This window comes from Danio rerio, chromosome 9 (assembly GCF_049306965.1).
Source record: "Danio rerio strain Tuebingen ecotype United States chromosome 9, GRCz12tu, whole genome shotgun sequence".
Lineage (NCBI taxonomy): Eukaryota > Metazoa > Chordata > Actinopteri > Cypriniformes > Danionidae > Danio > Danio rerio.
In genome coordinates, this window is record NC_133184.1 from 28,172,501 (window position 1) to 28,196,724 (window position 24,224).

At 39.2% G+C, this 24,224-nt stretch overlaps 1 protein-coding gene and 1 long non-coding RNA gene across 10 annotated transcripts in view; one reads left to right on the forward strand and one right to left on the reverse strand.

Annotated features, from left to right (window-relative positions):
* The window catches only part of LOC141376138 (uncharacterized), a 1,104,960-nt gene that overhangs the window by 413,068 nt on the left and 667,668 nt on the right, over positions 1 to 24,224 (forward strand). The window lies entirely within an intron of this gene.
* Positions 15,194 to 19,981, reverse strand: si:dkey-23f21.1. Of its 3 annotated transcripts, XR_012385056.1 has the most exons (4): positions 19,918 to 19,981; positions 18,965 to 19,061; positions 17,756 to 17,848; positions 15,194 to 15,881 (listed from the first exon to the last, which is right to left on the reverse strand). It is a non-coding gene; the product is annotated as a si:dkey-23f21.1 (long non-coding RNA). The 3 variants fall into 3 exon arrangements; XR_012385055.1 differs by lacking the exon at positions 15,194 to 15,881 and having other exon boundaries at positions 15,939 to 17,848; XR_224105.5 differs by lacking the exons at positions 15,194 to 15,881; positions 17,756 to 17,848 and adding an exon at positions 18,165 to 18,376.

Below are 24,224 nucleotides of genomic sequence, written 5' to 3' on the forward strand. Positions count from 1 at the left end.
TTTTTTTTTTTTTTTTTTTTTTTTTTTACTCTGGATTAAAAATAAATAGACTGAATGAGAAGCAGACGTGCTGCCCGGTGTACTCTAGATGACACTTCCCTACTGTGAAAGCCTGTTATAAGGCCAGACAGACTTTGTTTTCTTAAACACACCAGTGCCCTGAGTAACTCGTGATAAGCTCTCGAAACCAGGGATTTGACAAAAAGGAGGGAGATAAGACAAAGAAAAAGAGCAGAAAAAGGATAGAGTACTCTTGATCAAATAAATGTGTGTATTTGTTTGACATTGCCTGAGTTGTGGGTGTATAAATTAAGAAAGGAATTCTGTTTAGACATCAGTGAGTATATTTTCCATTAAAATACAGTGTAAGGAAAGTTTTATAGCTCAGCAGTTGTTCTTTGAGACTTAAAGCAATCGTATATCAGCTATGCTTTATGAAACGATGAGTTATCCTTGAAGCCAGGGTTTAAATTATGTTATTATTGTTTGAGCCACATAGGTATATTGCTAAAAGCTTTTTTTTTTAAACATTCAAATTGTAAAAATGCAACATTTTTGTATGTCAGAATAAGTCTTTAGAACTGTCAAACATTTCTCAAGTCATAATTTAATCTAACCATTTTGTCTGTCATATTTAGAGTATGAATAATTTAATTACAGCTTAAAACATTAAAAACTCCAGGTCAAGATATGTATGTTCCCACCACACTAGACATGGCTGTTCATGCTTTTATTATGCCACGATTAGACTACTGCAATGCACTTTACTGTGGCATTTCAAAATCTCAAATTTCTCACCTTCAGTTGGTCCAAAATGCTGCTGCAAAAGTTGTTTGTAATAGTAGATAATATGACCACATTACCTCTCTTCTAAGGGGTCTCCGTTGGCGGCCTATCCTATTTATAATTGATTTTAAAGGGATTTTACTGGTATTTAAATCCCATCATAATCTAGCCCCAACCTATCTCTCAGAGCTGTTGCATTTTTACACTCCTGTGAGATCTCTTAGATCAAGTGATCAAAATCTTCTTTTAGTTCCTTAGTCCAGACTGAGCCATAGAGCGGATATCGCTTTCTCTGTGGCGGGTTCTCGGTTATGAGACACCTTGCAGAAAACACCTTTTTTTTTTTTTTGCATAAATATATTTAAACTAAATATTGATATAATGTAATTTTAAACATGTATATCTTTTTTTTATTTAATTTTAATTTTACAAATCATTTACAGACACTTGCATTTAACATGTTTATGGGAAAAAAAAATCTCCTTTAGCATTTTCCATCCAGTAGTTTTAGTTGTGCTGTTGTTGTGGCAGTAAGTGAAATTTTTTCCTCATCACCTATGAATCAGCAATTATCTTCTGAACATGTAATATGTTCCTGTTATTAGGAATATTGGGTATGTCAGCTAACATTTATGCTACACCATTTAGTTTGCATACAGAATGACTAGTCATAAATGCACGTGCATGTAGCCTTCAGTATTGAAAGACTGGAAAAAGATGGAAGGTTTTGCCCCCTTGTTTATTTTTTTCCTCGATTTCTGTTTAACAGAGAGCAGAATTTTTCAACACATTTCTAAACATAATAGTTTTACTAAATCATCTCTAATAACTAATTTATTTTATCTTTGCCAGGAAGACAGTAAATAATATTTAACTAGATATTTTTCAAGACACTTCTATACAGCTTAAAGTGACATTTAAAGGCTTAACTAGGTTAATTAGATTAACTAGACAAGTTAGGGTAATTAGGCAAGTTATTGTACACCGACGGTTTGTTCTGTAGACTATTGAATCAAAAATTAGCCCAAAGGGGCTAATAATTTTGTCCTTAAAATTGTGTTTAAAAAATAAAAACTGCTTTTATTCTAGCCGAAATAAAACAAGTAAGACTTTTTCCAAAAGACGAAACAAATATATATATATATTTATTTATTTATTTATTTATATGTGTGTGTGTGTGTGTGTGTGTGTGTGTGTGTGTGTGTGTGTGTGTGTGTGTGTGTGTGTGTGTGTGTGTTTGTGTGTGTGTGTTTAATTTGGCAAGATCAAATCAAAGACATTAAAGCTGGCTAAAGTGACCGTCTGGTAATGATGTAAGTGTTTGTGTTTACAGATGCTCGCAGTTCTCATCCTCTGATCTTTCCACACATGAAAACATGTCTTCCAGTCTTTTAAATGAGATGCTGGGCTTCTTTTAATAAGTTACCTTAGTGGAAAACATTAGAAGGTTACTTATAAAGACTAATAATATGTGAACAACTGTATAACTTAAAGTGAGCCTGTAAAATGAGTATATGAGTTTCATTATTAGAATTTGACATTTTGAGAAACAGTAAAATTAATGTTTAAAGGAAATTTGATTGCTAACATTCTTTCTTCAACTGTAAACAGAAAGTGTAGGAATATAATTTGACTCTGAAGTGCTATTAGAACATTTCATGTTTGAGCCTGATAAATAACTATTTGCTCATGTGCTTTGGAGGTGGGACTAGCTGTTTATTTTATCAAGGGAAATGTTAGGGAAATGTTTCAGATGCCTGCTTGAAAATATTTTATTTTTATTTATTATTATATATTATTTTAAAATGGAAGTGTCCCACTAAATCATAATAAATAATCTATAATCTATCCACTAGTCTATTTCAGACTATTCACTATTTCTTCTAGTTGTGAGCTTACATATTACAGTTTATTATTTTTTATTTTTTTTAGTATTATGTGATTTTAGTAACTCTGTTCTATTTTGTTTTTCAGTTATAAGCTTACAGTTTATAATGCGAATTAGCAGTTGTAAGAAAATTACCCTCACCGGTCACTTATGGTACACCTTACCAGTACTGGGATGAACCCTCTTTTACCTTCAGAACTGCCTTAATCCTTCATAGCATAGATTCAACAAGGTACTGGAAATATTCCTGAAAGATTTTAGTCTAGATTTTAGACAGGAGTGGCACCCAGTGTGGTCTTCTGCTGTTGTAGCCCATCTGCCTCAAGGTTCGAGGTGTTGTGTGTCTAGAGATGATCTTTTGCCTGTTGTAACGAATGTTTATTTAAGTTACTGTTGCCTTTTTATCAGCTCAAACTGGTCTAACCATTCTCCTCTGACCCCTAGCCATTTTCTGTAAACCCTAGAAAAGGCTCTCCATGGAAATCTTAGTAGATTTGCAGTTTCTGAAATACTCAGACCAGCCTTTTTGGCACCAACAACCATGCCACTTTCAAAGTCACTTGAATCACCTTTCTTCCCCATTCTGATGCTCAGTTTGAACTGCAGCAGATCGTCTTGACCATGTCTACATGCCTAAATGCATTAAGTTGCGGCCATGTGATTGGCTGATTAGAAATTTGCATTAACATGCAGTTGGACAGGTGTACCTAATAAAGTGGCCGGTGAGTGTATATCCCAGTTCTGAGGCAAAAAGTCACAATTATATATTTTTTAAACATTTATTATTTAATTTGGTGGGGTGAATGGACTTCCATTATTTTATTCTGCCCGTGGTAGGAAAGAAAGTCTAAGAATAAAATAAGGATAAGAATAAAGTGCCTTATTTTGCTTTGAACTTACTTTTGAACTTTGATCATTATTCTGTTTATTGTAACTCTGTAACAACATGTCATTAGTTTCTTATTTCAAATTTAGCTCACAAGTACTTGCGAAGTGGCTTATTGTCTGTTGTTGGACCATTACAAAGTTCTAACAGATTTTAGACAGTCTACTGACATTTTTTGAAAGTTGGTTGGCATGTGACGAAGTTACTAATAGTCAACAGAATATCAAAAAGTGAACCATCTAAATAAAGTGTTACCTTTCCTTTCCATTGCAATAAAGCAAAGGGTATTGTAAGAGCCCTGTGCCACGATTATTATCCCACTTTTTTTCTCATTCCATCCTTCCATCCATCTCTTTTTCCTGCTGTTTGTTCAGTCTAGAGGTTGTTATGGACTGCTGAGCTTGAACCTCCAGCTTGGAGCTTCAGACCCAGCAGGTTGTTCCTCTGCTAGCCCAGGTCAGCTGCTCCCCGCCTGGCCGCTGTAACTCCATCCGTCCCCTCTCCGGTTTCCTCTGAGGTGGAGGTGATGTTGGGATGGGGGACGCCCAGGGAAGGCTCATATAAAGGGTGCCTGTTCTTCAGGCAGGGCAGCTGATGGAGACGTGGAAGAGGTTGACAGGTTGATCGTTCTGCAGGAAGAATCAGCTCCGAGACTGACAGAAAGCAGTAAATCATCTGAGACAGAAAGTGTCGGACTCAAAGACAGCACTCTGGGTGAAACTCGCTTGTGGCGGTATTGATTAAACAGGTTGTCTATATGGTAAGCTCTGAGACAAATGAGCAGGACACAATTGGAAACTGGGAAAGCAGCATATCTTGGTAATGTTTTTTTGTTTTACTGTGAAAGGCTTAGTAAGAGTGTTATTTGCTTGGTTTGTGACATAGTTATGGAAAAAATGAGAACACTTGAAAATTTTTACAAGATGTATTAGGTATACTGTATGTTTATTATATATATATATATATATATATATATATATATATATATATATATATATATATATATATATATATATATATATATATATATATAATAATTTGTTTTAATATAAAGATCAAAGACCATTTATTCAAATTTCAAATCAATGTTCATTCGTTATTCGTTCTTTCATCCATTAATTTGCTAATTAGTTTGTTCAATTATTTATTTATATTTTCTTTATTTTGACCCTTTTTCTTTTCTTTTTCTTTTTTTAAATATTTTATTTCCCCCTGGAAAGTACAGCTGATCAAAATAATAAATTATTTCATTTGCTGTGGTTAAAACTCAGGGTTAAACATCTAAAGCTTTCTCAAGCTTTCTTAACTTTTCTGAATCAAGATTTCTTATTTCTTCTGAAATTAAAATGTGTGTTTGGTCCAAAAATGAATATAAACATGTCTAAAATGTGCTTTTTGTTTGTTATTTTATTTGTTTTGTCTATTAAATGACAAAATTTTTCATTAGCAATTTTCATGTATTTTTCATTCATTCATTCATTCATTCATTCATTCATTCATTCATTCATTCAGTCATTCATACATTTTCTTTTTGCCTAGTCCCTGATTTATCACTGGTCGCCAAAGCGGAATAAACCGCCATCTGATTCAGCATATGTTTTACACAGCGAATGCCCTTGCAGCTACAACTCAGCTCTGAGAAACACACATAGCCCCTTAAATTCACACACAGGACAATATAGTTTTCTCACCTATACCTAGAGTTGGGTACCGAAACCTGGTGCCATAAGGGTACTCAACTCTAGAAAAAAAGGTGTTCCCTGAATTTGATGACAGCTTTTCCACAGGTTAGTATTAAGCTAATGTAATGTAATTGCATAATGCAAATCTTAAATTCATACAAACAAGCAAAGGATCAAAAGAAATATATTAATGCAACTTAATTTAACTATATAAAATATGAAGTGAAGTTTATTCATAAACTAATTTCGAGAGGATCACGTGCTTATGATTGACACGGCTGGCCCCGAGTCAAGCTAATGTACGAACCACCAATCAGACTACTCCTAACCAAGTATAAATAACCAAACACCTTACCTTTAGTCATCTTCGTCTTGAAGAAGCAGCCTCGCGTTAAAACGTCGAATAGCCATTAACGTTACTCGCCGAAGCAGCAAATTCCGAATGGAAAACAACAACGACAGCAACATTCCCGAGAGCCCCGCGCTCCAAGAAATTCCGGCCGCGGCCCAGCGCCAGCATGCCCCGCTGAGCTCCCAAGTAGAGCCCGAGGCTCCAACCAGAGGCCGCCGCTTAACCCGCTCTTCCTCCTCAAAAACCCACAGCCTCGCAGTATCTCCTTCCCCATCCACCTCCAGAGTGCACAACGCTTCACCAGCTTCTTCTTACGCCTCAGCCTTCTCCTCCCTCAACCCACCCAAACAGATGACCAACCATGAACTCCGGTACATCCTGTCAAACGCCGGCATAGAGGCTCCACGCTCACTTAACAAAAAGGCGCTGCTCGAGTTATACCACAACGCCACCACCGAAGCAGGAAATCCCACACATACGTCACAAGCAAAGAAGAAAACCCGGAATCCCAAGACCCGATACACCCCGTACCCTCCGCAAGAACTCTCTCCATCAATCCAACCAATCCAGAAGCAAGCTAGAAGAGGCCACGCCCCCAGCCGCACACCATCCAGTCACCACCCCCAGGAAACCCAGACGTCAACCCACCATCCAGCATCCACTCTCCACCGAAGAATCCAATCAGAGCACCCCAGATCTCCGTTCTGGCCTCCAGCTCCCCCTTCGAACTTTTCCTCAAGCCCTAACCCACTTATCCAGCCCCAAAGCATCCCCACGGCCTCAAATCCACTAGAGCAAATCAATCCTCTCCCTCTTCACCCTGCTCTCGCTCCCAGCTCCTTTCCTAGCGGCCCGCCCCCTCCAGCTAACTTTCCCTCTTCCAGTCTCCCCCCCTCCTTCCCTCTCTGCACACCCCCCCCCGTTCTCACTAGCACCGCTCCGACCCAGCACCCCCCACCACCTTCTACAGCACGTCCTCCATTCACTCTCCATTCCGCCACACCCCTCCCTCCTCCCCCTAACGCTCCAGCCCTGGAACCCCCCCCGTCTCATACACAGCAAGGAACCAAATCTTGTCAGGTGCTGACGTAGATCTCCTCTCACTTCTTTCACCCATCACACCCCCTTCGGCAGAGCGACAGGTGGATTGCGGCGAATTTTCTATAACCCTCAAACCACCCGCCAACACCCAATCACGCACCTTATCACTCGCCGAATTCACTATCGCCTTCTCACGCTTCACCGAGATAATTTGTTCCGTATTCCCCCATAGGAGGCGTGAGTTAAACGATTACATGGCCATTATCGCGGAGCTCGCGCTTTCCTATGGGGGGACTCACTTTTACACCTACCACAAGCTCTTCTCCGCCAAATGCGCCATTCGACTCACCCAGTGGAACCAACAATCCTACTGGGGAGCACTCGACACCGATCTTCATAACAGAGTCTTTTTAGGTTGCCGCAATTTAACCTGCGCGGTCTGCCGTTCCAGTCTGCACCCAACCACCTCCTGCCCCTTCACTGTCTCCCCTACCGATTCAGACCGTCCAGCACCTAAATCCACCAGTTACGTCCCCCGTATCCCTAGCTCTAACATACCTTCTCTCCTTTCCCCCCACGCAAACTGCCAAAATTTTAACATTGGCAGATGCTTCAGGCAGCCATGCAGATACCTCCACCTCTGCAACTACTGCGGGGGCGCACATGCACGCACAGTTTGCCCTATCTCAAAAGCAAATAAAAAATCCAAAAACTACTTGTCGACTCCTGTAAATGTTTCAAAATTGTCCTTTGAATTACGCTGTCATCCTGATCCTAACTTTTGTGCTTTTCTCGTTTCAGGTCTAACCCACGGATTTCACCCTGGCATCTCCGCTCTCCCAACCTATAACTTAATTTGCTCTAACCTACAGTCCGCTATCGCAGAGCCCGAAATCGTAGATAAATTAATCGAAAAAGAAATCAAAGACAACTTTATGATCGGGCCCTTTTCCGCTCCTCCATTTAACGTCTTTCGCATCAGCCCAATTGGCATTGCCACTCGCAAATTCTCAGGCAAAAAACGCCTTATTATCGATCTATCAGCTCCGCATAATTCATACTTTCCAAGCATTAACAGCACTATTCCGCTAGAAGAATTCTCCCTCCATTACCATGACATAGATCAAGCGATCTCCTTAATCAAAACCGCCGACCGTAACGCATGGCTCGCAAAAATAGACATTACCTCGGCATTTAAAATTATGCCCATTCATCCCGATTTTTGGCACCTTTTTGGCATTCAGTGGCGCTCCAAATTCTACTTCGCAGTTCGTCTAACGTTCGGCTGCAGAAGCAGCCCCAAAATATTTGACATGCTTTCCGAAGCCTTATGCTGGATACTGTCAAATAATTATGGCATCCCTTACCTCATCCATCTCCTAGACGATTTTCTCATCGTCTCCCCTCCATCCGCGCCGCCGGCTAAACATCTCGCGATCACCCAAAAGGTATTCGCAGATCTCGGCATTCCCCTCGCCCCCGAGAAAACCTCCGGTCCCGCTACCAAAATCGAATTCCTAGGCATCGATTTAGATTCTAATAAATTCCAAGCATCTCTCCCCAAAGAGAAAATCGACCGTATCACCTCTCTCGGCCGCCTTTCTCGAAAAACAAGTTTGCAAAAAACGCGAGCTCCTCTCTATTCTCGGGCATCTAAATTTCGCCATGCGTATTATTCCTCAAGGACGCCCTTTCATCACGCACTTATTGCAGCTAGCCAACTCAGTCCGTAGCCTAGAAGACCCAATTTCCCTGTCCAATTCCAGCCGAGACGAATTGAAATTATGGATATCCTTCCTGCAGCACTGGAACGGCTGTTCCTTTTTCTATTCCGATTTAATCTCATCGCCCGTCGACATTAAACTATTTACCGACGCCGCCCCTTCTGTCGGTTTCGGGGGGTACTACCAAGGGCACTGGTTTGCCGCCCCCTGGCCCCCCCAAATGCTAGACACCCCCCAAAACCTACGCTCATCCGCCCTCTTTGAACTATATCCCGTCGTCGTCGCCGCCCTCCTATGGGGCGATGAATGGTCCGCTAGCAGCATTCTAATACACTGCGATAACGAAGCTACCGTGCAATGCATTAATAAAGGGCGCTCGCACTCCACCACGCTCATGCCTTTATTAAGACGGTTAATTTGGACCGCAGCCAAAAAGCAATTTATCATAACTGCTAAACATGTACCAGGCTTTAAAAATCAAATTGCTGACTCTCTCTCTCGTTTCTGTTTTCAGAGGTTTTGGCGGTTAGCTCCAGAGGCGGACCCTCATCCAACCCCAGTGCCTCCATATTCAGACCTGATATTGCCATAGACCACCCTCTCCACAAACTCCACGAAACCTCTATTTCTCTCATCCTTCAAGCCGTGGCTCCCAGGACTCTGCAATCTTATCTAACAGCCTGGAACTCATTTTAACTTTTTCACTCACTTTTTAACATTCATTTTCCCGATTTCTCCCTCCTCTCCATCACCTCATTCATATCACACCTTCACTCATCAAAGAAAATCCAGGCTAGCTCCATTAGAAGCTATTTAAGTGGCATTCAATTTTTTCATAAATTGATTTATGGAGCACCTTCTGCTGCCATCCTTCATTCCCAAACAAACCTCCTAATCAAAGGCATACAGAAAACCCACCCCCCACCCCCCGATCCCAGACAACCCATAACTCTCCGCATTCTTTCTAAATGCATAGCCACCCTCCGCAAAGGCTACCAGTCAATTCACACAGCTCACACCCTCGATGCCATGTTTAACCTAGCCTTTTTTGGCTTTCTCAGGTGCTCTGAGTTAACTGCATCCGACAAATTCAACCCAGCCATCCACCCCACCATCTCAGATCTGGCCTTGCTGGATAAAGAAACCCTCTCCTTCTTTATCAAGCAAAGCAAGACGGATCAGTCCAGGAAGGGCCACTCTATATATATTTTCGACCTCCCCTCCCCCACAAGTCCCTTTCAAACCCTTCTAGCTTTCTCCCACTACCGTAAGCGCCAAACCCCTAACCCGCTTTCCCCCCTCTTCACAGATGATTCTAACCAGCCGGTAACCCGTTTCTGGTTCCAAAAGCATTTAAAAAACATCCTCCGCCTTTCTGGTTTTCCCCCTGACCCCTTCTCCAGCCACTCGTTTAGGATAGGAGCGGCCACTACAGCCGCACACAAAGGCCTTTCCCAACACCAAATCCAAGCCCTAGGCCGGTGGTCTTCAGACGCCTTTAATTCCTATATCCGCCTCAGCCGCTTTCACATCAAAGCAGCACAACAAACGCTTATCTCCGCCAGCAGTCAGCGGAGCCACCCCACCCCCCCCCACCCTCACCCCCCCCGAGCTCGACTCCCACAGCTCACAGGAGTCAATTGCGGCCCCGCAGGCCAGTAGCACTACTTTTCTTTTTTCCGGCGACGAGTGCCTCGCTTTCTGCCAGCACCGAGCCTCCCTTACCCTTCCTTCTGGTGTCGAGCGCTTCGCTCCCTCTGAGCGGCGAGTCACGCCGACCCCCACTCCTGTTCTGTCCCAGCGTTGAGTGCTCCCCTGCTTCTTTAGCATCGAGCCTCTCCGCCCCACTTTTATGTCTCCCGGTGACGGAGGTTCCACGCCTGCTAAGCACGAAGTTCCTCCGCCGCCCCACTTTTCCATTTCAGCGTTTAACCCTCCGCTACCCTTCCCTTCCTTCTAGCACAAATCTCGCTTCTCTATATTCCTTCCGCATAGGCCCTACCCACCTGCTTGGACCCCCGCAGGGGTATTCCCCCCAAGCAGGAGCCCCAAAACCTCCCTGCAGGAGTCCCCACCGCCCACCCCCTTTTCCCGACTCCTACAGGAACTTGGCCCAGCAGCTCTGATCCCGAGCTTCGACTCCCGCGGAGTCTGTCACCGCCCCCCCCCACCCACTAGACAATTTTCTGTCTTCCTTCTAGCACAGAGCGCTCTGCTGTCTCCCAGCATAGAGTCTCTCTGCCACACCCTTCTTTCTGGTGTGGAGCGCTCCGCGCCCTCCGAGCGTCGGAGTCTCTCCACACCCCCCCTTTCTCTGTCCCAGCGTCGAGTGCCCCGCTTACTCTTAGCGGGAGTCTCTCCGCCCCACTTTATGCCTGTCTCTCAGTGTTGAGTGCTCCGCTCTCTCCAGCGCCGAGCCTCTCCACCTCCCTCCAATTTTTCTTTTCCTTTTCAGCACCAAGTCTCTCCGCTACCTCCGCTTCCTTCTAGCACACCTAGCTCCTCTATGTTCCTTCCGCATAGGCCCTCACTCACCAGCTCTGACTCTCGCTAGAGTCACCCCGGAGCACGATTCTGGCCACGGCCCCTCCCCGCAGGAGTCACTATTGCCCCCTCCCGCTCCCGACTCCAGCGGGGACAAAAAAAAAAACTGGCCCAGCAGCTCTGACCCCGAGCTTCGACTCCCACGGAGTCTGTCACCGCCCACCCCCGCCCCTTAGAATTTTTCTTTCTTCCTTCCAGCATCGAGTGCTCCGCTACCTTCTAGCGCCGAGTCTCTCCACCTTTTCCCTTCCTTCTGGTGCTGAGTGCTCCGCTCCCCCAGAGCGCCCGAGTCTCTCCGCCTCCTTTCTGTCCCAGCGTCGAGTACTCCGCTCCTTCTTAGCGTCGAGTTTCTCCGCCCCACTTTTTTCTCTACCCTGCGGCGTCGAGGGCTCCGCTTCCTCCAAGCACTGAAGTCTCTCCGCCCCCTCTCCCTTTCTTATTCTTTTCAGTGACGAATACCGCCACTACTCCCTCTAGCTCTACCCCTCTATCTTCCTTCTGCTTAGGCCATCACTCCCAGCTGTGACTCCGCAGAGTCTCCCAAGCTTCCCTGCCCAGACTCCCACGGAGTCTATGATTACCCACGCTCCCGCAGGAGCCCCTCTCTTTCTCCTACTCTTCCCTAACTGTATATCCAGCAGCCGGATATAGCATTGGTATCAGCGGCTCTGGGGGGGTTCTTCAATACGCGGCTGCTGTCCCGAGCATAAAGCACTTTGGGGGGTTCTCGAGATCTACCCGAGCTGAAACTCCCCTCTCGCCCTGCAACGGGAGGGAGCCCCGGGCTCGAGGCTCTCATGAGCTCGGGGCTCTCTCCCGGGACAGCATGCCAAACTAGCTTATTACCAATCATCAGCTAAGTGTGAACTCTTGAAGTGAAGTTTATTCATAAACTAATTTCGAGAGGATCACGTGCTTATGATTGACACGGCTGGCCCCGAGTCAAGCTAATGTACGAACCACCAATCAGACTACTCCTAACCAAGTATAAATAACCAAACACCTTACCTTTAGTCATCTTCGTCTTGAAGAATCCCCCCTTCCACCCCTTCGCCTCCTCTTTTGACTACAGGGCAGCACGGCGGCCCAGTGGCTAGCACTGCAGCCTCACAGCAAAAATGCCTCCGGTTCGGGCATCTACCCAAACGGTCAGCATTTTCGTGTGGAGTTCATGTTCTCCCCGTGCTTGCGTGGGTTTTCCCCGGGTCCTCCGGTTTCCTCCCACACTCCCAAAAACATGACACTTAAGTAAATTGACTAATCCAAATTAGCACCAATTTGATTCAATTCTGTCAGCAACGCATCACCTTAGCAACCCTCACGCAGCAGGAGGGAGGGGGGTTCTCGAGATCTACCCGAGCTCAAACTCCCCTCTCGCCCTGCAACGGGAGGGAGCCCCGGGCTCGAGGCTCTCATGAGCTCGGGGCTCTCTCCCGGGACAGCATGCCAAACTAGCTTATTACCAATCATCAGCTAAGTGTGAACTCTTGAATTGATGTTTACTTTAAACTTTAATTATGTTGTATAACTAAATTTATTATTATTATTATTATTATTATTATTATTATTATGTCAAATACATTTTTTTTTTAAAGACATCCACCATAATTTTGTGGCTCAAAAGTATTGGCTCAGGCATCGTTGCTATTTTAAAAGTATAGATTTAGCACCACTAATGAAATAACCCCAAATGATACCCAACCCTACCTTTACCACATAACTTTGGATGGTGAGGGAAACCGGAGCCCCCAGAGGAAACACACATGAACACGAGGAGAACACACAAACTCCACACAGAAACGCCAACTGGCCCAGCCAAGACTCAAACCAGCGACCTTCTTGATGTGAGGCGATGGTGCTAACCACTGCGTCACCATGCCGCCTTAATTTATTATAAACGTATAAAATTATAAGTTATGTTAATAACTTGATAACTTATAAGTATTATTTACTTTTGTTTGTATTGCATTGAATTATATTTTATTTATTGTATTTCATCTTTATTTAAATTCAGAAAATACTAAAAAAAAAAAAATAACAAACAACCTAAATTAGCATGATGCTCCCTTTATTTTTCTCTTTTCCCTTTACGGTGGTACAGTATATGTTATTGTTCAGATTTACCCACCCCTACATGTTTTGTAAACCAAACAAAAGGTGCTTTTACATGTGGTCAGACAGTCTTTTCCTGTCTTGCTGGGTGGCTCCTGTCCTGAATCTGCTGTAAAGTGGAACAGACTTTGTCTTGATAGTCAAAAAGCTGCCCGCGCAATACTGTCATGAAGGATCTGATGCTGATGTCAGCCAGAGTTCACAGACTGCAGCTCTGTTTTCCTTCATCTTACCTCCAACTTTATTTTCTCTCAAACTATGTCTACCTCTTGTTTTTTAAAAAAAAAAAAAAAAGTCTTTTGCCACTATGTACTCTTTTTCTCCTGCCTACTGAAATGGCCACAAACTCATCCAATATCTCTTTTTCTTTTCAATGTTCTATTTGTAGCTCACTTTTGTTGAATAGCTGGCGACACGTTTCATTTCTCTGCTGGACCGCAGAGACAATAGGAAAGCATTTCCATGGAGATGCTGAAGACTCGAGGCGCTGCTGCTCTTCTGTCCAGCTGTGCCGCTTCCTTCAAAGCCAGACAAACCCTGCCAACACAAAGCTTCTTCCTCCCACCTGTTCATCTCACCTTCTTTTTCACTTTCTTTCTATTTTGCAGCATACCAAGACTGTTTTAAGCTGCAAACAACTGTCCTTGACGGGGAAGAAACTGGTTAAAATGGAGGGTAAAAAATGGGTGAGAAGACAGAAAAAAAGGGAATATAATAAAAGGAAGACAGCTTGAATTTGGGATAGCGTTGTTTTAATTAACATGCCTTTTTATCATACTCAAGCCTTGAAGTGCTATTGGGTTAAAATAACGAGGGCTTAGAATACAATTACAGGCGGCTGGGAAAAAGACATAATGGTCACATTGAAAAAGATTTCTATTAAAGAAGCTGATAAAACTCTTAAGGTTTAAAACTTAAAAATGGGAACTTTATTACCTCAAGCCTGACCATTAGTTCTGGTGTCTTGTTAACAGACACAATCAAGTTTAAAACAATATTTAATATAGTAAAAAAAAAAGAAAGAAAGGACATTTGAAGTGCAAGTAAAAGGTTTGAATTAGTTTTATTCTAAAATTTTCCAATTTCAAATACATGCAGTGTTTTAGAGCATTGCTTTTCAGAAAATGACAACGTGTTACAATTCTTTGTATTTGTTTTATTTTACTAAATATGAGTTTCTTAACTCCTATGAAGTTAGAAACGTTGCATTTGTATTTTCTAAAAATAATTAGAAATATGTCTAAAAAATAACTTTTTAATAGGCAAAATGCTCTAAATAATCATTTGTTTTATATTATTTTAGAAGAAATGTCATCAGTAGTTTACAAAATAAACAAACCAATATATATATATATATATATATATATATATATATATATATATATATATATATATATATATATATATATATATATATTAGCGCTGTCAAAATTAACGCGTTAACGCATGCGATTAATTTTAATTAATTAATGCATTAAAAAAATTAAAGCAGTTCAGGTTTTTTTACTTCCTGTTGTGGTGACGTGTGTTCAGCATGCAATAAATGTGGATAAGACCAAGGAAGCACTTTTTGAAGGCGAGTTCCAGTATAAAATAATTAGTTGCATCACAGGTTATCCAGAGTTTCATGCAATTTCGGGTGTTTCATTTTTATTTTTGACTTCTGTTGTAAGTTGATACCGCATGGTGAACAGAAAGAAAATCCTCCGCATTTCGTGACTCTGTCCCAGATAGCAAATTACATCTGGCCCAGATATGGCCCACATCCCCCATTTTCATCTGGCCCACATACCGCGCGGAATGACGGCGATGACTCAACCTGATTGTGGCTGACATAAGGATCCAAAAGTCAGCCACAACTGAACCAGATCTGGGCCATATCTTAGAAAAAGCATGGTCCATATCTGGGCCAGATGTGGCCCATACATTTTCTTAGATCTGGCCCAGCTGCGGCCCATGCACATTCTCAAATCTGGCCCAGCTGTGGCCCATGCACTTTCTCAGATCTGGCCCACATGCAGCCCATGCAGTTTCTCGGATCTGGCCCAGATGCGGCCCATGCAATTTCACAGATCTGGCCCAGATCTGGTTCAGTTGCGGCTGACTTTTGGGTTAGATGTGGCTCACATCTACATTTGGTAGCTATATAAATCACATTAAAAGGAATGCTTAGTTTAAATTGCTTCATTTAAAAAAATTGCTTTAAAGGAAGCATATAAATTGATAAATACAAATATATAATTTATATAAATTATATAAATAGATGCATACAAAAAAACAACAACAGATTGATCAATGCAATACAAAGAAATATATGAATTAGATAAATAAATGCATACAGAATTATCACAAATTAAATGCAAATAAATATATATAAAAGTTAAATTAGGTAAGTGGATATACAGAATAAGAAGAACATACAAACACAAATGTATATACAAATTAGATAAATAGATACAGAAAAAAAACAGAAAATGTATATATTATTTTATAAAATGCATATTAATTAAATTAACAAATATTTTATAACCATATAACCAGAACCAATAATTAAAAAGATATATAAAGGGCAATCCAAAAACAAGATCAGAGGCGAGGCAAGGGTCAAATAAACAAATGATAATTACAGAAACAAGATAAACAAGTACAAGTAGACAGAACAAACACAGAAATCACATAATTAACAAAAACACATTATTTAAATAATTACAACTAAATATTTATTAGCATCTACCCAGAACCAAAAAAATAAAATAAATAAATAAATAAAATAAACTGAAAATCCAACAGGGCAGTTAAAGAGTAGGGTCAGGGGCGAGCAAGGGTCAAAGCCAAAAAAAAAAAAAACAGTCCAATGCAAAACATCCTGAAAATAGGAGAAGACAACAATTAAAAGGTGCTGTTTGCAGAGTACATACAGGCACAACTTGATTAAAATTAAGGACTTTTAAGCACTTTAAACACCTATTTTTATTTTTAAGACTGACAAGCAACGTATTGAACACCTGAAATGTATTCTCAGCAATACATAAAAACATCCCAAAGGAACTACCTATCGATTTATAAAAAATAATATTAATATAATATTTCATAGTATTAAACCTATTTTAAATGTGCTAGTGAATTTTTTTTTTTTTATGTATTCGTAGATGGAAAGAGAACTGAAAATTAAATTACATTAAATTAAAGGACTAGAAATACTATTATATTGCTAAAATAAAACAAATTTTAGTAAATAATACTAATACAGAGTAAAAGTACATGGTACTATTTTAGTTAGTTACATTTGGAAAAAAAATCGGATTTTCATTACGACCTTTTTTAAGTTTAAACTTGTTTAAATGGTTTAATTGTTTAATTACAAGACTACATAAAAAGGAATTTGCACTAACAAAGGAAGTTTATTTTAAGGAAATATATTTTCAAGCTTAGGAAGGTTTTACGTATATGATGAAAAGATGTAAAATTTAAAATGTTGCCTTTTATTTACAGATTTTACACGGTTTTTCTTGTTTGCTCATTCTGTGTCTGCCTTTACAATCTGGCAAATTTGTTGCTTAAATAACTTTTATAGTACTTGGATTTTTTTTTACATAATTACAAACAAATGACTTTACAAAAAAATATATTTTAAAAATAATAAAACAAATGACTTAATATATATTTTTTTACATTTTCTACATTTTTCAAAGCAGTGTTTTAAGAGCCTTATTGTTTATTTTGATAAATGTAACAACAGTAGGGCTGCTCGATTTTGGGAAAAATCATAATCATGATTATTTTGGTCATAATTGAAATCACGATTATTCAAAACTATTACTGTTGAAGTCAAAATTAGTAGCGCTCCTGAGAATTTTGAAAAAAAAAAAAATCCCAAATGATGTTTAACAGAGCAAGGAATTTTAACAGTATTTCCTCTTATATTTTTTTCTTCTGGAGAAAGGCTTTTTTATTTTTATTTTGGCTAGAATAAAAGCAGGTTTTTTCAAGCAAGTCTATAATATTAGCCCCCTTAAGCAATATATTTTTGATTGTCTGCAGAAGAAACTACTGTTATACAATGACCTGTCTAATAACACTAATTAAGCCTTTAAATCGCACTTTGAATCTGAATGCATGTATTTTGAAAAAATATCTAGTCAAATATTATGTGCTGTCATCATGACAAAGATAAAATGGATAAGTTATTAGAAAAGAGTTATTAAAGCTATTATGTTCAGAAATCTTCTTTCCATTAAACAGAAATTGGGGGGGAAAGGGGCTACTAATATTCAGAAGGGCTAATAATTCTGACTTCAACTGTATACAAACAGTTATTTTCCACCCTACAAAGGAAAGAGAAATAAATACAATAGAATAAAAATATAAAACAAACTGTGCTTTAAGCATCTTCACTTTAAGAAACACTTTAGCTACAAAAGTCCTTCAGTCAAGAGCAGAGGCATGTTCTCCATTTGTTGTTTGATTAATAATCATAAAAACAGGCAGCAGAAGGATTATAGCACGCTGTCTCTTTAATAGTTTCTCTTTCTCTATTTTGATTCTCAACTCATTTGTTTATTACACAAATGATGCTTGATATTAATAATCACTAAACACTGCGTTTTGACACCTATTTGACCATTAAAGCGCTCACGTTAAGATGACTTTAGATGTCTGCGCAGACTGTAGGAAGATCTGACATTCAAAAGTTTTCTCCATCAATTCATTGTCTGAAATCTTGGTAATTAGTGAAAGTACCTTTGAACTGACCGCAGATCTTGATGTAGTCTTTCTTGATCTGGTCTTCTCCACTTTCGATCCTTCCCTGGGTTAATCTTTACAAGGAACCTGCTGAATGGAAAAAAAAAATACTTAGTGATAAAAACCTGGACTATATCATGCTCTAAAATATTTGAAATAAAAGCAACATAAAGGGACAAGCTTGTGGTGGAGGTTTGCTAGAAAAATATGTGGGAGAGGATGTTGTGTGTGAGTCAGACTGAGACAGACTGTTGTATGAATGTGTGTTTTTGAGTGTATGAATGTGAGAATGCATTCACAGTGTGTGTTAGTTTGAGGATTTTGCTATTTTAAATATTAGGGTCCAACAGAGTAATTTGTTTAGTTAAGTTGTTACACATCACTGGGAAAAAGCCATACACTCTCATTTACACACATTCACTATGGACAATTTAGCTTACCCAATTCACCTGTACCGCATGTCTTGTGGGGGAAACCGGAGCACCCGGAGGAGACCCACGCTAACACGTGGAGAACATACAAACTTCACACAGAAATGCCAACTGACCCAGCCGATGCTCGAACCAGAAACATTTTTGCTGGGAGGCAACAGAGCTATCCACTGTACCACCGCACCGTCTGAGTTTATGTTCAACAGAACAAAAAAAAATATTTTGAAACAAGTGGAGGATAAAAGATGTCATTATTTTTGGGTGAACTATCCCTTTAAAATTCAAGTGTCAAGCATTCTTCTTAAAAACGTATGTATCACTACAGGAAAAATAAATCAAGTACCTCTTGTGAACAAGCAAAATCATTATGCCATTGTTTTCAATGGTTTTCTTTTACATTTTTCACTGTGAAATTATAACTTAAACATGCGATCCAAGGTAAATTAATCTACTTTTGACATAAAATAAAAAGTTAAGATAAAAATAAAAGTTACGTCAAAAGACTCTGTTTTTCCAGCTCACCAATACTTTCAAATTTTACATTTTTCAGAAAACAATTCAATAAATTACCTTGTGGAAACATTTAGACTTTCTTTCAAATTAATTTTTTTTTTAATAATAGATTTTTTAAATAAGCTATGAACTCACACAGTGATAAAATAGCAGCAATAAATCTTGTAATATTTTAATAATAAATAAAACATAAAATATATTATTTCATTTCCCAACAACCAGTCTGACATATACAAGTTACAAAATATGTACAATATAGTACCTGGTGTGCTTGATGATGAAGTCAAACAATTAGTAATGCACTGATGTGAGAGTTGTCCTTTCCTTCAGCTTGCATCCTTGCATGATTCCTTTCTTTTCTGTAACAAATTAATACAATACAATCAATTTATAAAAATATTATTTTTACTTGCCACAAAACCATTTGTTTGGACTTGATACATATGTACAAGATTAATGGTGCAATTCAGTTTCCAGGCTGTTTTGAAGTAATATAAAACAAAAGATATGGATTTTAAGCTTATTTAACACAATTGATTTTATTTTTTACCAAGGTTTAATATTTCATAACAAACTTAGCCTTCTTTTTTAGCTAATTAATTTCCTTCATAAGTCATTTAACACATCATGTTTCAACTGTGGATTTTTTTTCAAACGTTTTGGCTTTAAATTTTTTTAATGCAGACCAGTCTCAACAGTGGCCAGCATGAACCACATAACGTTACTCTGCAAACGTTTGCTGAAACTTGATAAAACACACATTAACAAGCAAATCAAGATCATTAGGATTAACGTTACCAAAAAGAGACTGTTCGTTCAGTGTTTGAGCTAAAACCAGTACAAAAGCAGAATTCGGCACTCATTAACGTTACAACTGTATAAAACGGACAGCATATGATTCATTCATTCAAGCTCCCGTTTCGACGCTGTTCTTCATATAACACGTCTTATTGATCATTTAATTGGGAATGACAAGCGAATAAAAGGAAAATTGTAACTTAAATGAATTTGTTAAAACCCCGAGCACAATCAACTTAACGTAACAGATTACAGTTACTGAATTGACGGCTGCCATCATTCTTAGCCGTTTTTAGCCATATTAACCACATATAAGTTACAGTTTTATCACTATTCAAAACAGGGGCTTTTCTAACAAATAAAAACATTACCTGACGACAAATATCTCACAAATATGATTTTAAAATAATAACTTACCCGATATAAAGAAGAAGATGAAATGGCGGACTTGACTTCACTTCCTCGTTTGAAAAAAATAACCGTCATTCACGAGGCTCCGCCCACTCCACCGTAATGCAAGGATGAAGCGAAACACATATTCGCCACCAGGGGGCAGTTTTATGATTATGTTTTTAAATAAATAAATAAATAAATATATAAATAAATATATATATATATATATATATATATATATATATATATATATATATATATATATATATATATATATATATATATATATACATACATACAGTTGAAGTCAGAATTATTAGCCCTCCAGAATATTAGCAACCCTTTTCCTCCAATTTCTGTTAAATGGAAAGAAGGTTTTTTAAACTTATTTCTGAACATAATAGTTCTGACATATCATGTCTAATTACTGATTTGTTTTATCTTTGCTATGATAACAGTACATAACATTTTACTAGATGTTTTTCAAAATACAAGCATTCAAATTAAAGTGCAATTCAAAGTTCAAAAATATAGTATATATTAGGGTAAGGGTAATTAGGCAAGTTATTTTATAACAATGATTTGTTCTGAAACTGGTAAAAAAATATAGCTTAAAGGGATTAATAATTTTGACCTTAAAACACATTTTTAAAAAAATTAAAAACTGCTTTTTTTCTAGTCGAAGACTTTCTCCAGAAGAAAAAAATATTATCAGACATACTGTGAACATGTCCTTGCTCTGTTATGTAACATGCTGTAATTCTAGCATATTTACTTTTATTTTTAATATTCAGTAGCTTGTTATATAAAAGCTATAACACTTTAAGGTATATTTACAATTAACTAATTGCTAATTAATATGCTTATTAATAGCATATTGTCTATAAAATGTGTTGACGCTGTTACAGGTGCACACACACAGAACCAGGATAGACTTTTGGGCCTTTCTATGTTGAGTTTGCATGTTGTTTCTGTTGGTTTCCTCCAGTTTCTTCCATAGTGCAAAAATTTGCAGTTTAAGTGAATTTTGGATAAACTAAATTGGCTGTAGTTTGTGAATAAGATAATGTGTGGTGTTTCCCAGCACTGAGGATTGTACCTTCAGGGCTGTGTTGCAGAAGCATTAGTATCTGATTGCAGACTTGTATATGCAAGCTGAGACACACAGTTTGACATGCAATGTCAGAAACAATGCACTCAAATAGAGCTAGTGACATCAAAGTGAGGGGTAGGGTTAGGAGCGGGGTTAGATGTGCGCATTAAAATTGGTCAGATTTATTTTTATTATTTTTTAGAATAAGTAAATAAAACTTTGTTTTGTTTACAAAGATTAGCTTACTCACGAACACATTCATGTTATTCACATTCTACTGCTCAGTTCTCTGACTTTTTTTTCTATATAGTTTTTTTATTCATAAACAAAACATTTATGTCTATTTAATATTCAAATTAAATAAAAAAAGAACAATGTTGTATGTGGCATTTAATAAAAAAAATCATTATAAAAATGTAGAATTGCAAAAAATAAAACCAAGAAAACAGCACTTTAATCCAGCATTATTGGATTATGAATTCATTTGTAAAATTGTTCATTAAAAAGTAGTACTAATAGCAAATTAAATCCACCCAGTCTTAATTCATTCAAATGGAGAAACGGAACAAAACATTAATGGATTAAAACATAATAAATGATTAAACTCACTGCATTTATAGACATTTATAGACATACCAGGTAATATGAAAAAAAAAAATTATGAATATTAATCATGCTGGAACATTTACATATAACAGATAATATAAATTTATATTCATAGCAGCCTCAAAGTAAAAATAAATCCATTATTGAGGAAATAAACTGAATTAATATGTGATAAGGTTACAAACATACTTTCCCGGATAAGCAATAGCTTATTCCTATTCTTAAAAACCTAAAGAATCATTTTCAATCTCAGAAAGTCTTATTTAGAACATGCGATGTTATTATTTTTAGAGAAGGTGTAGCGCTCTCACCGCCTGATGAGGGACAATAATGTTAATAAAACACAGGAAACACAGAACTGCTGCTGCTTCACATCAGAGTCTGTGTTTTGTTTGAGCAGCAAGCCCCTCCCACTCATTAGGTATGCAGTCCACTGGCAGAAGTAGCCAATCGGAAAAATGTAAATCCTTGCATCACATTACATTAATTTACAATATTTATTTTCTATTTTCTACTTCATAAAACGAAAGTGTACAGACTTAGAAAGACAAATTAACTTTGATTTTCAATTTCTAATTATTTGTAACCACTTCAAAGGCTCCCGTTCATTTATAGTTAAACCGGAACTAAAAATACACAACTCGCACTACACCTGATGTGTCACACACGGGCCACATCTGGCCCACATACAGCAGGCCACAACTCACACTACACCCGGTATGTCACACACGGGCCATATCTGGCCCACATACGGTAGGCCAGAACTCACACTACACCCGGTGTGTCACACACGGGCCATATCTGGCCCACATTTGGTAGGCCACAACTCCCACTACACCCGGGGTGTCACAGACGGGCCACATCTGGCCCACATACGGCAGGCCAGAACTCACACTACACCCGGGGTGACACATATGGGCCACATCTGGCCCACATACAGCAGGCCACAACTCACACTACACCCGGGGTGTCACACACGGGCCTCATCTGGCCCACATACAGCAGGCCAGAACTCACACTACACCCGGGGTGACACATATGGGCCACATCTGGCCCACATACAGCAGGCCACAACTCACACTACACCCGGGGTGTCACACACGGGCCTCATCTGGCCCACATACAGCAGGCCAGAACTCACACTACACCCGGGGTGTTACACACGGGCCACATCTGGCCCACATTTAGCAGGCCAGAACTCACACTACACCCGGGGTGTCACACACGGGCCACATCTGGCCCACATGCGGCAGGCCACAACTCACACTACACTCGGTGTGTCACACACGGGCCACATCTGGCCCACATACAGCAGGCCACAACTCACACTACACCCGGGGTGTCACACACGGGCCACATCTGGCCCACATGCGGCAGGCCACAACTCACACTACACCCGGTATGACACATATGGGCCAGATGTGGCCCATATGTCTCCTGCCATTGCCAGAAGTGAGCCATATGTGCCTTAGTTGGCCCAGATGTGGCCCAGAACTGTATGCTATCTGGGGTGTTCCTTTAAGGTAAGGTTCCTTTTAAGGCTACACGGTGGAATTTTAATAAGAGTATTATCTTAATCATATTAAAATCGGAGAATTGGTGTCTTATGTAAATGTACTCAGAACGTCTGGTGAAGTCGCGAGCTGTCAAAGACAGGGCAATACTCTGCCTTTCAGCATGAGCCCTCCAAGTTTAGCGTGTTTCCTCATTGAACGCAACGAAAGCGTATGCTTCGCGTTGTTGTGTCAGAATCCTTGTGAAATACAGAAATACTTTAGGACGCTTAGTTTAAGCAAATTTGATGAACGTGATCATGCGTGTTGAATCTGAGGGGAGTCGCTCCAGTATGGAAGGCTGTTGGGGCCAAAACGTCTGCAGCGCGTTGTGTGTGTCTGTGTCAGGCCTGTTGAGGGGTTGTCAGGGGTGGAGTGAGCGACGTATCTGAGTAGGGGCTAGAGAGGTGTGCAATGTATTTAACGACCGGTTTGCAAGAAATTATCATTCATTTGCGGGCATTTGGGAGTCTCTGTGCACTTGCGGGATACTCCTAGCAACTGGATGAATGTAAAGGAGGATTAAGCAAAATTGTTTCTACTCTATAATTAATGTACTCAACTCACAGCAATAAAACTTTACAATTAGTGCAACAGTTTGTATTCTATAGTTTATTATTATAAGTTTTCATTTTCCATTTCTGCAATTCCTGTATTTGGGCATTTTTTTGCAGTCCACTTAGAATCCAACATGGAAATCAATGTTTTCTTTATTGGCATTGATTGTTTTGAAATTTAAATGTCATTAACATGCCTGTGTTTTTAATTTCTGTAATAAATATGGCTGTCATAACCAGGATGTTGATGGTTTATTCTGGGTATGTTGTTTACATGAAGAAATCTGTGTTACAAGTTAAACAAAAATTCTATTAAACAATAATATTTTGAATTAAAATATTTTTTGTCTTGCGTTTACATTAATTTTACATTGAAATAGCCAAAATGACAAGTTTCAGTATTTTAAATGTGATGAATCGCGATTAATTTTTTAAAAAAGGTGTGATTAATTAGTTAATTTTTTTTAATCGATTGACAGCACTAATATATATATATATATATATATATATATATATATATAT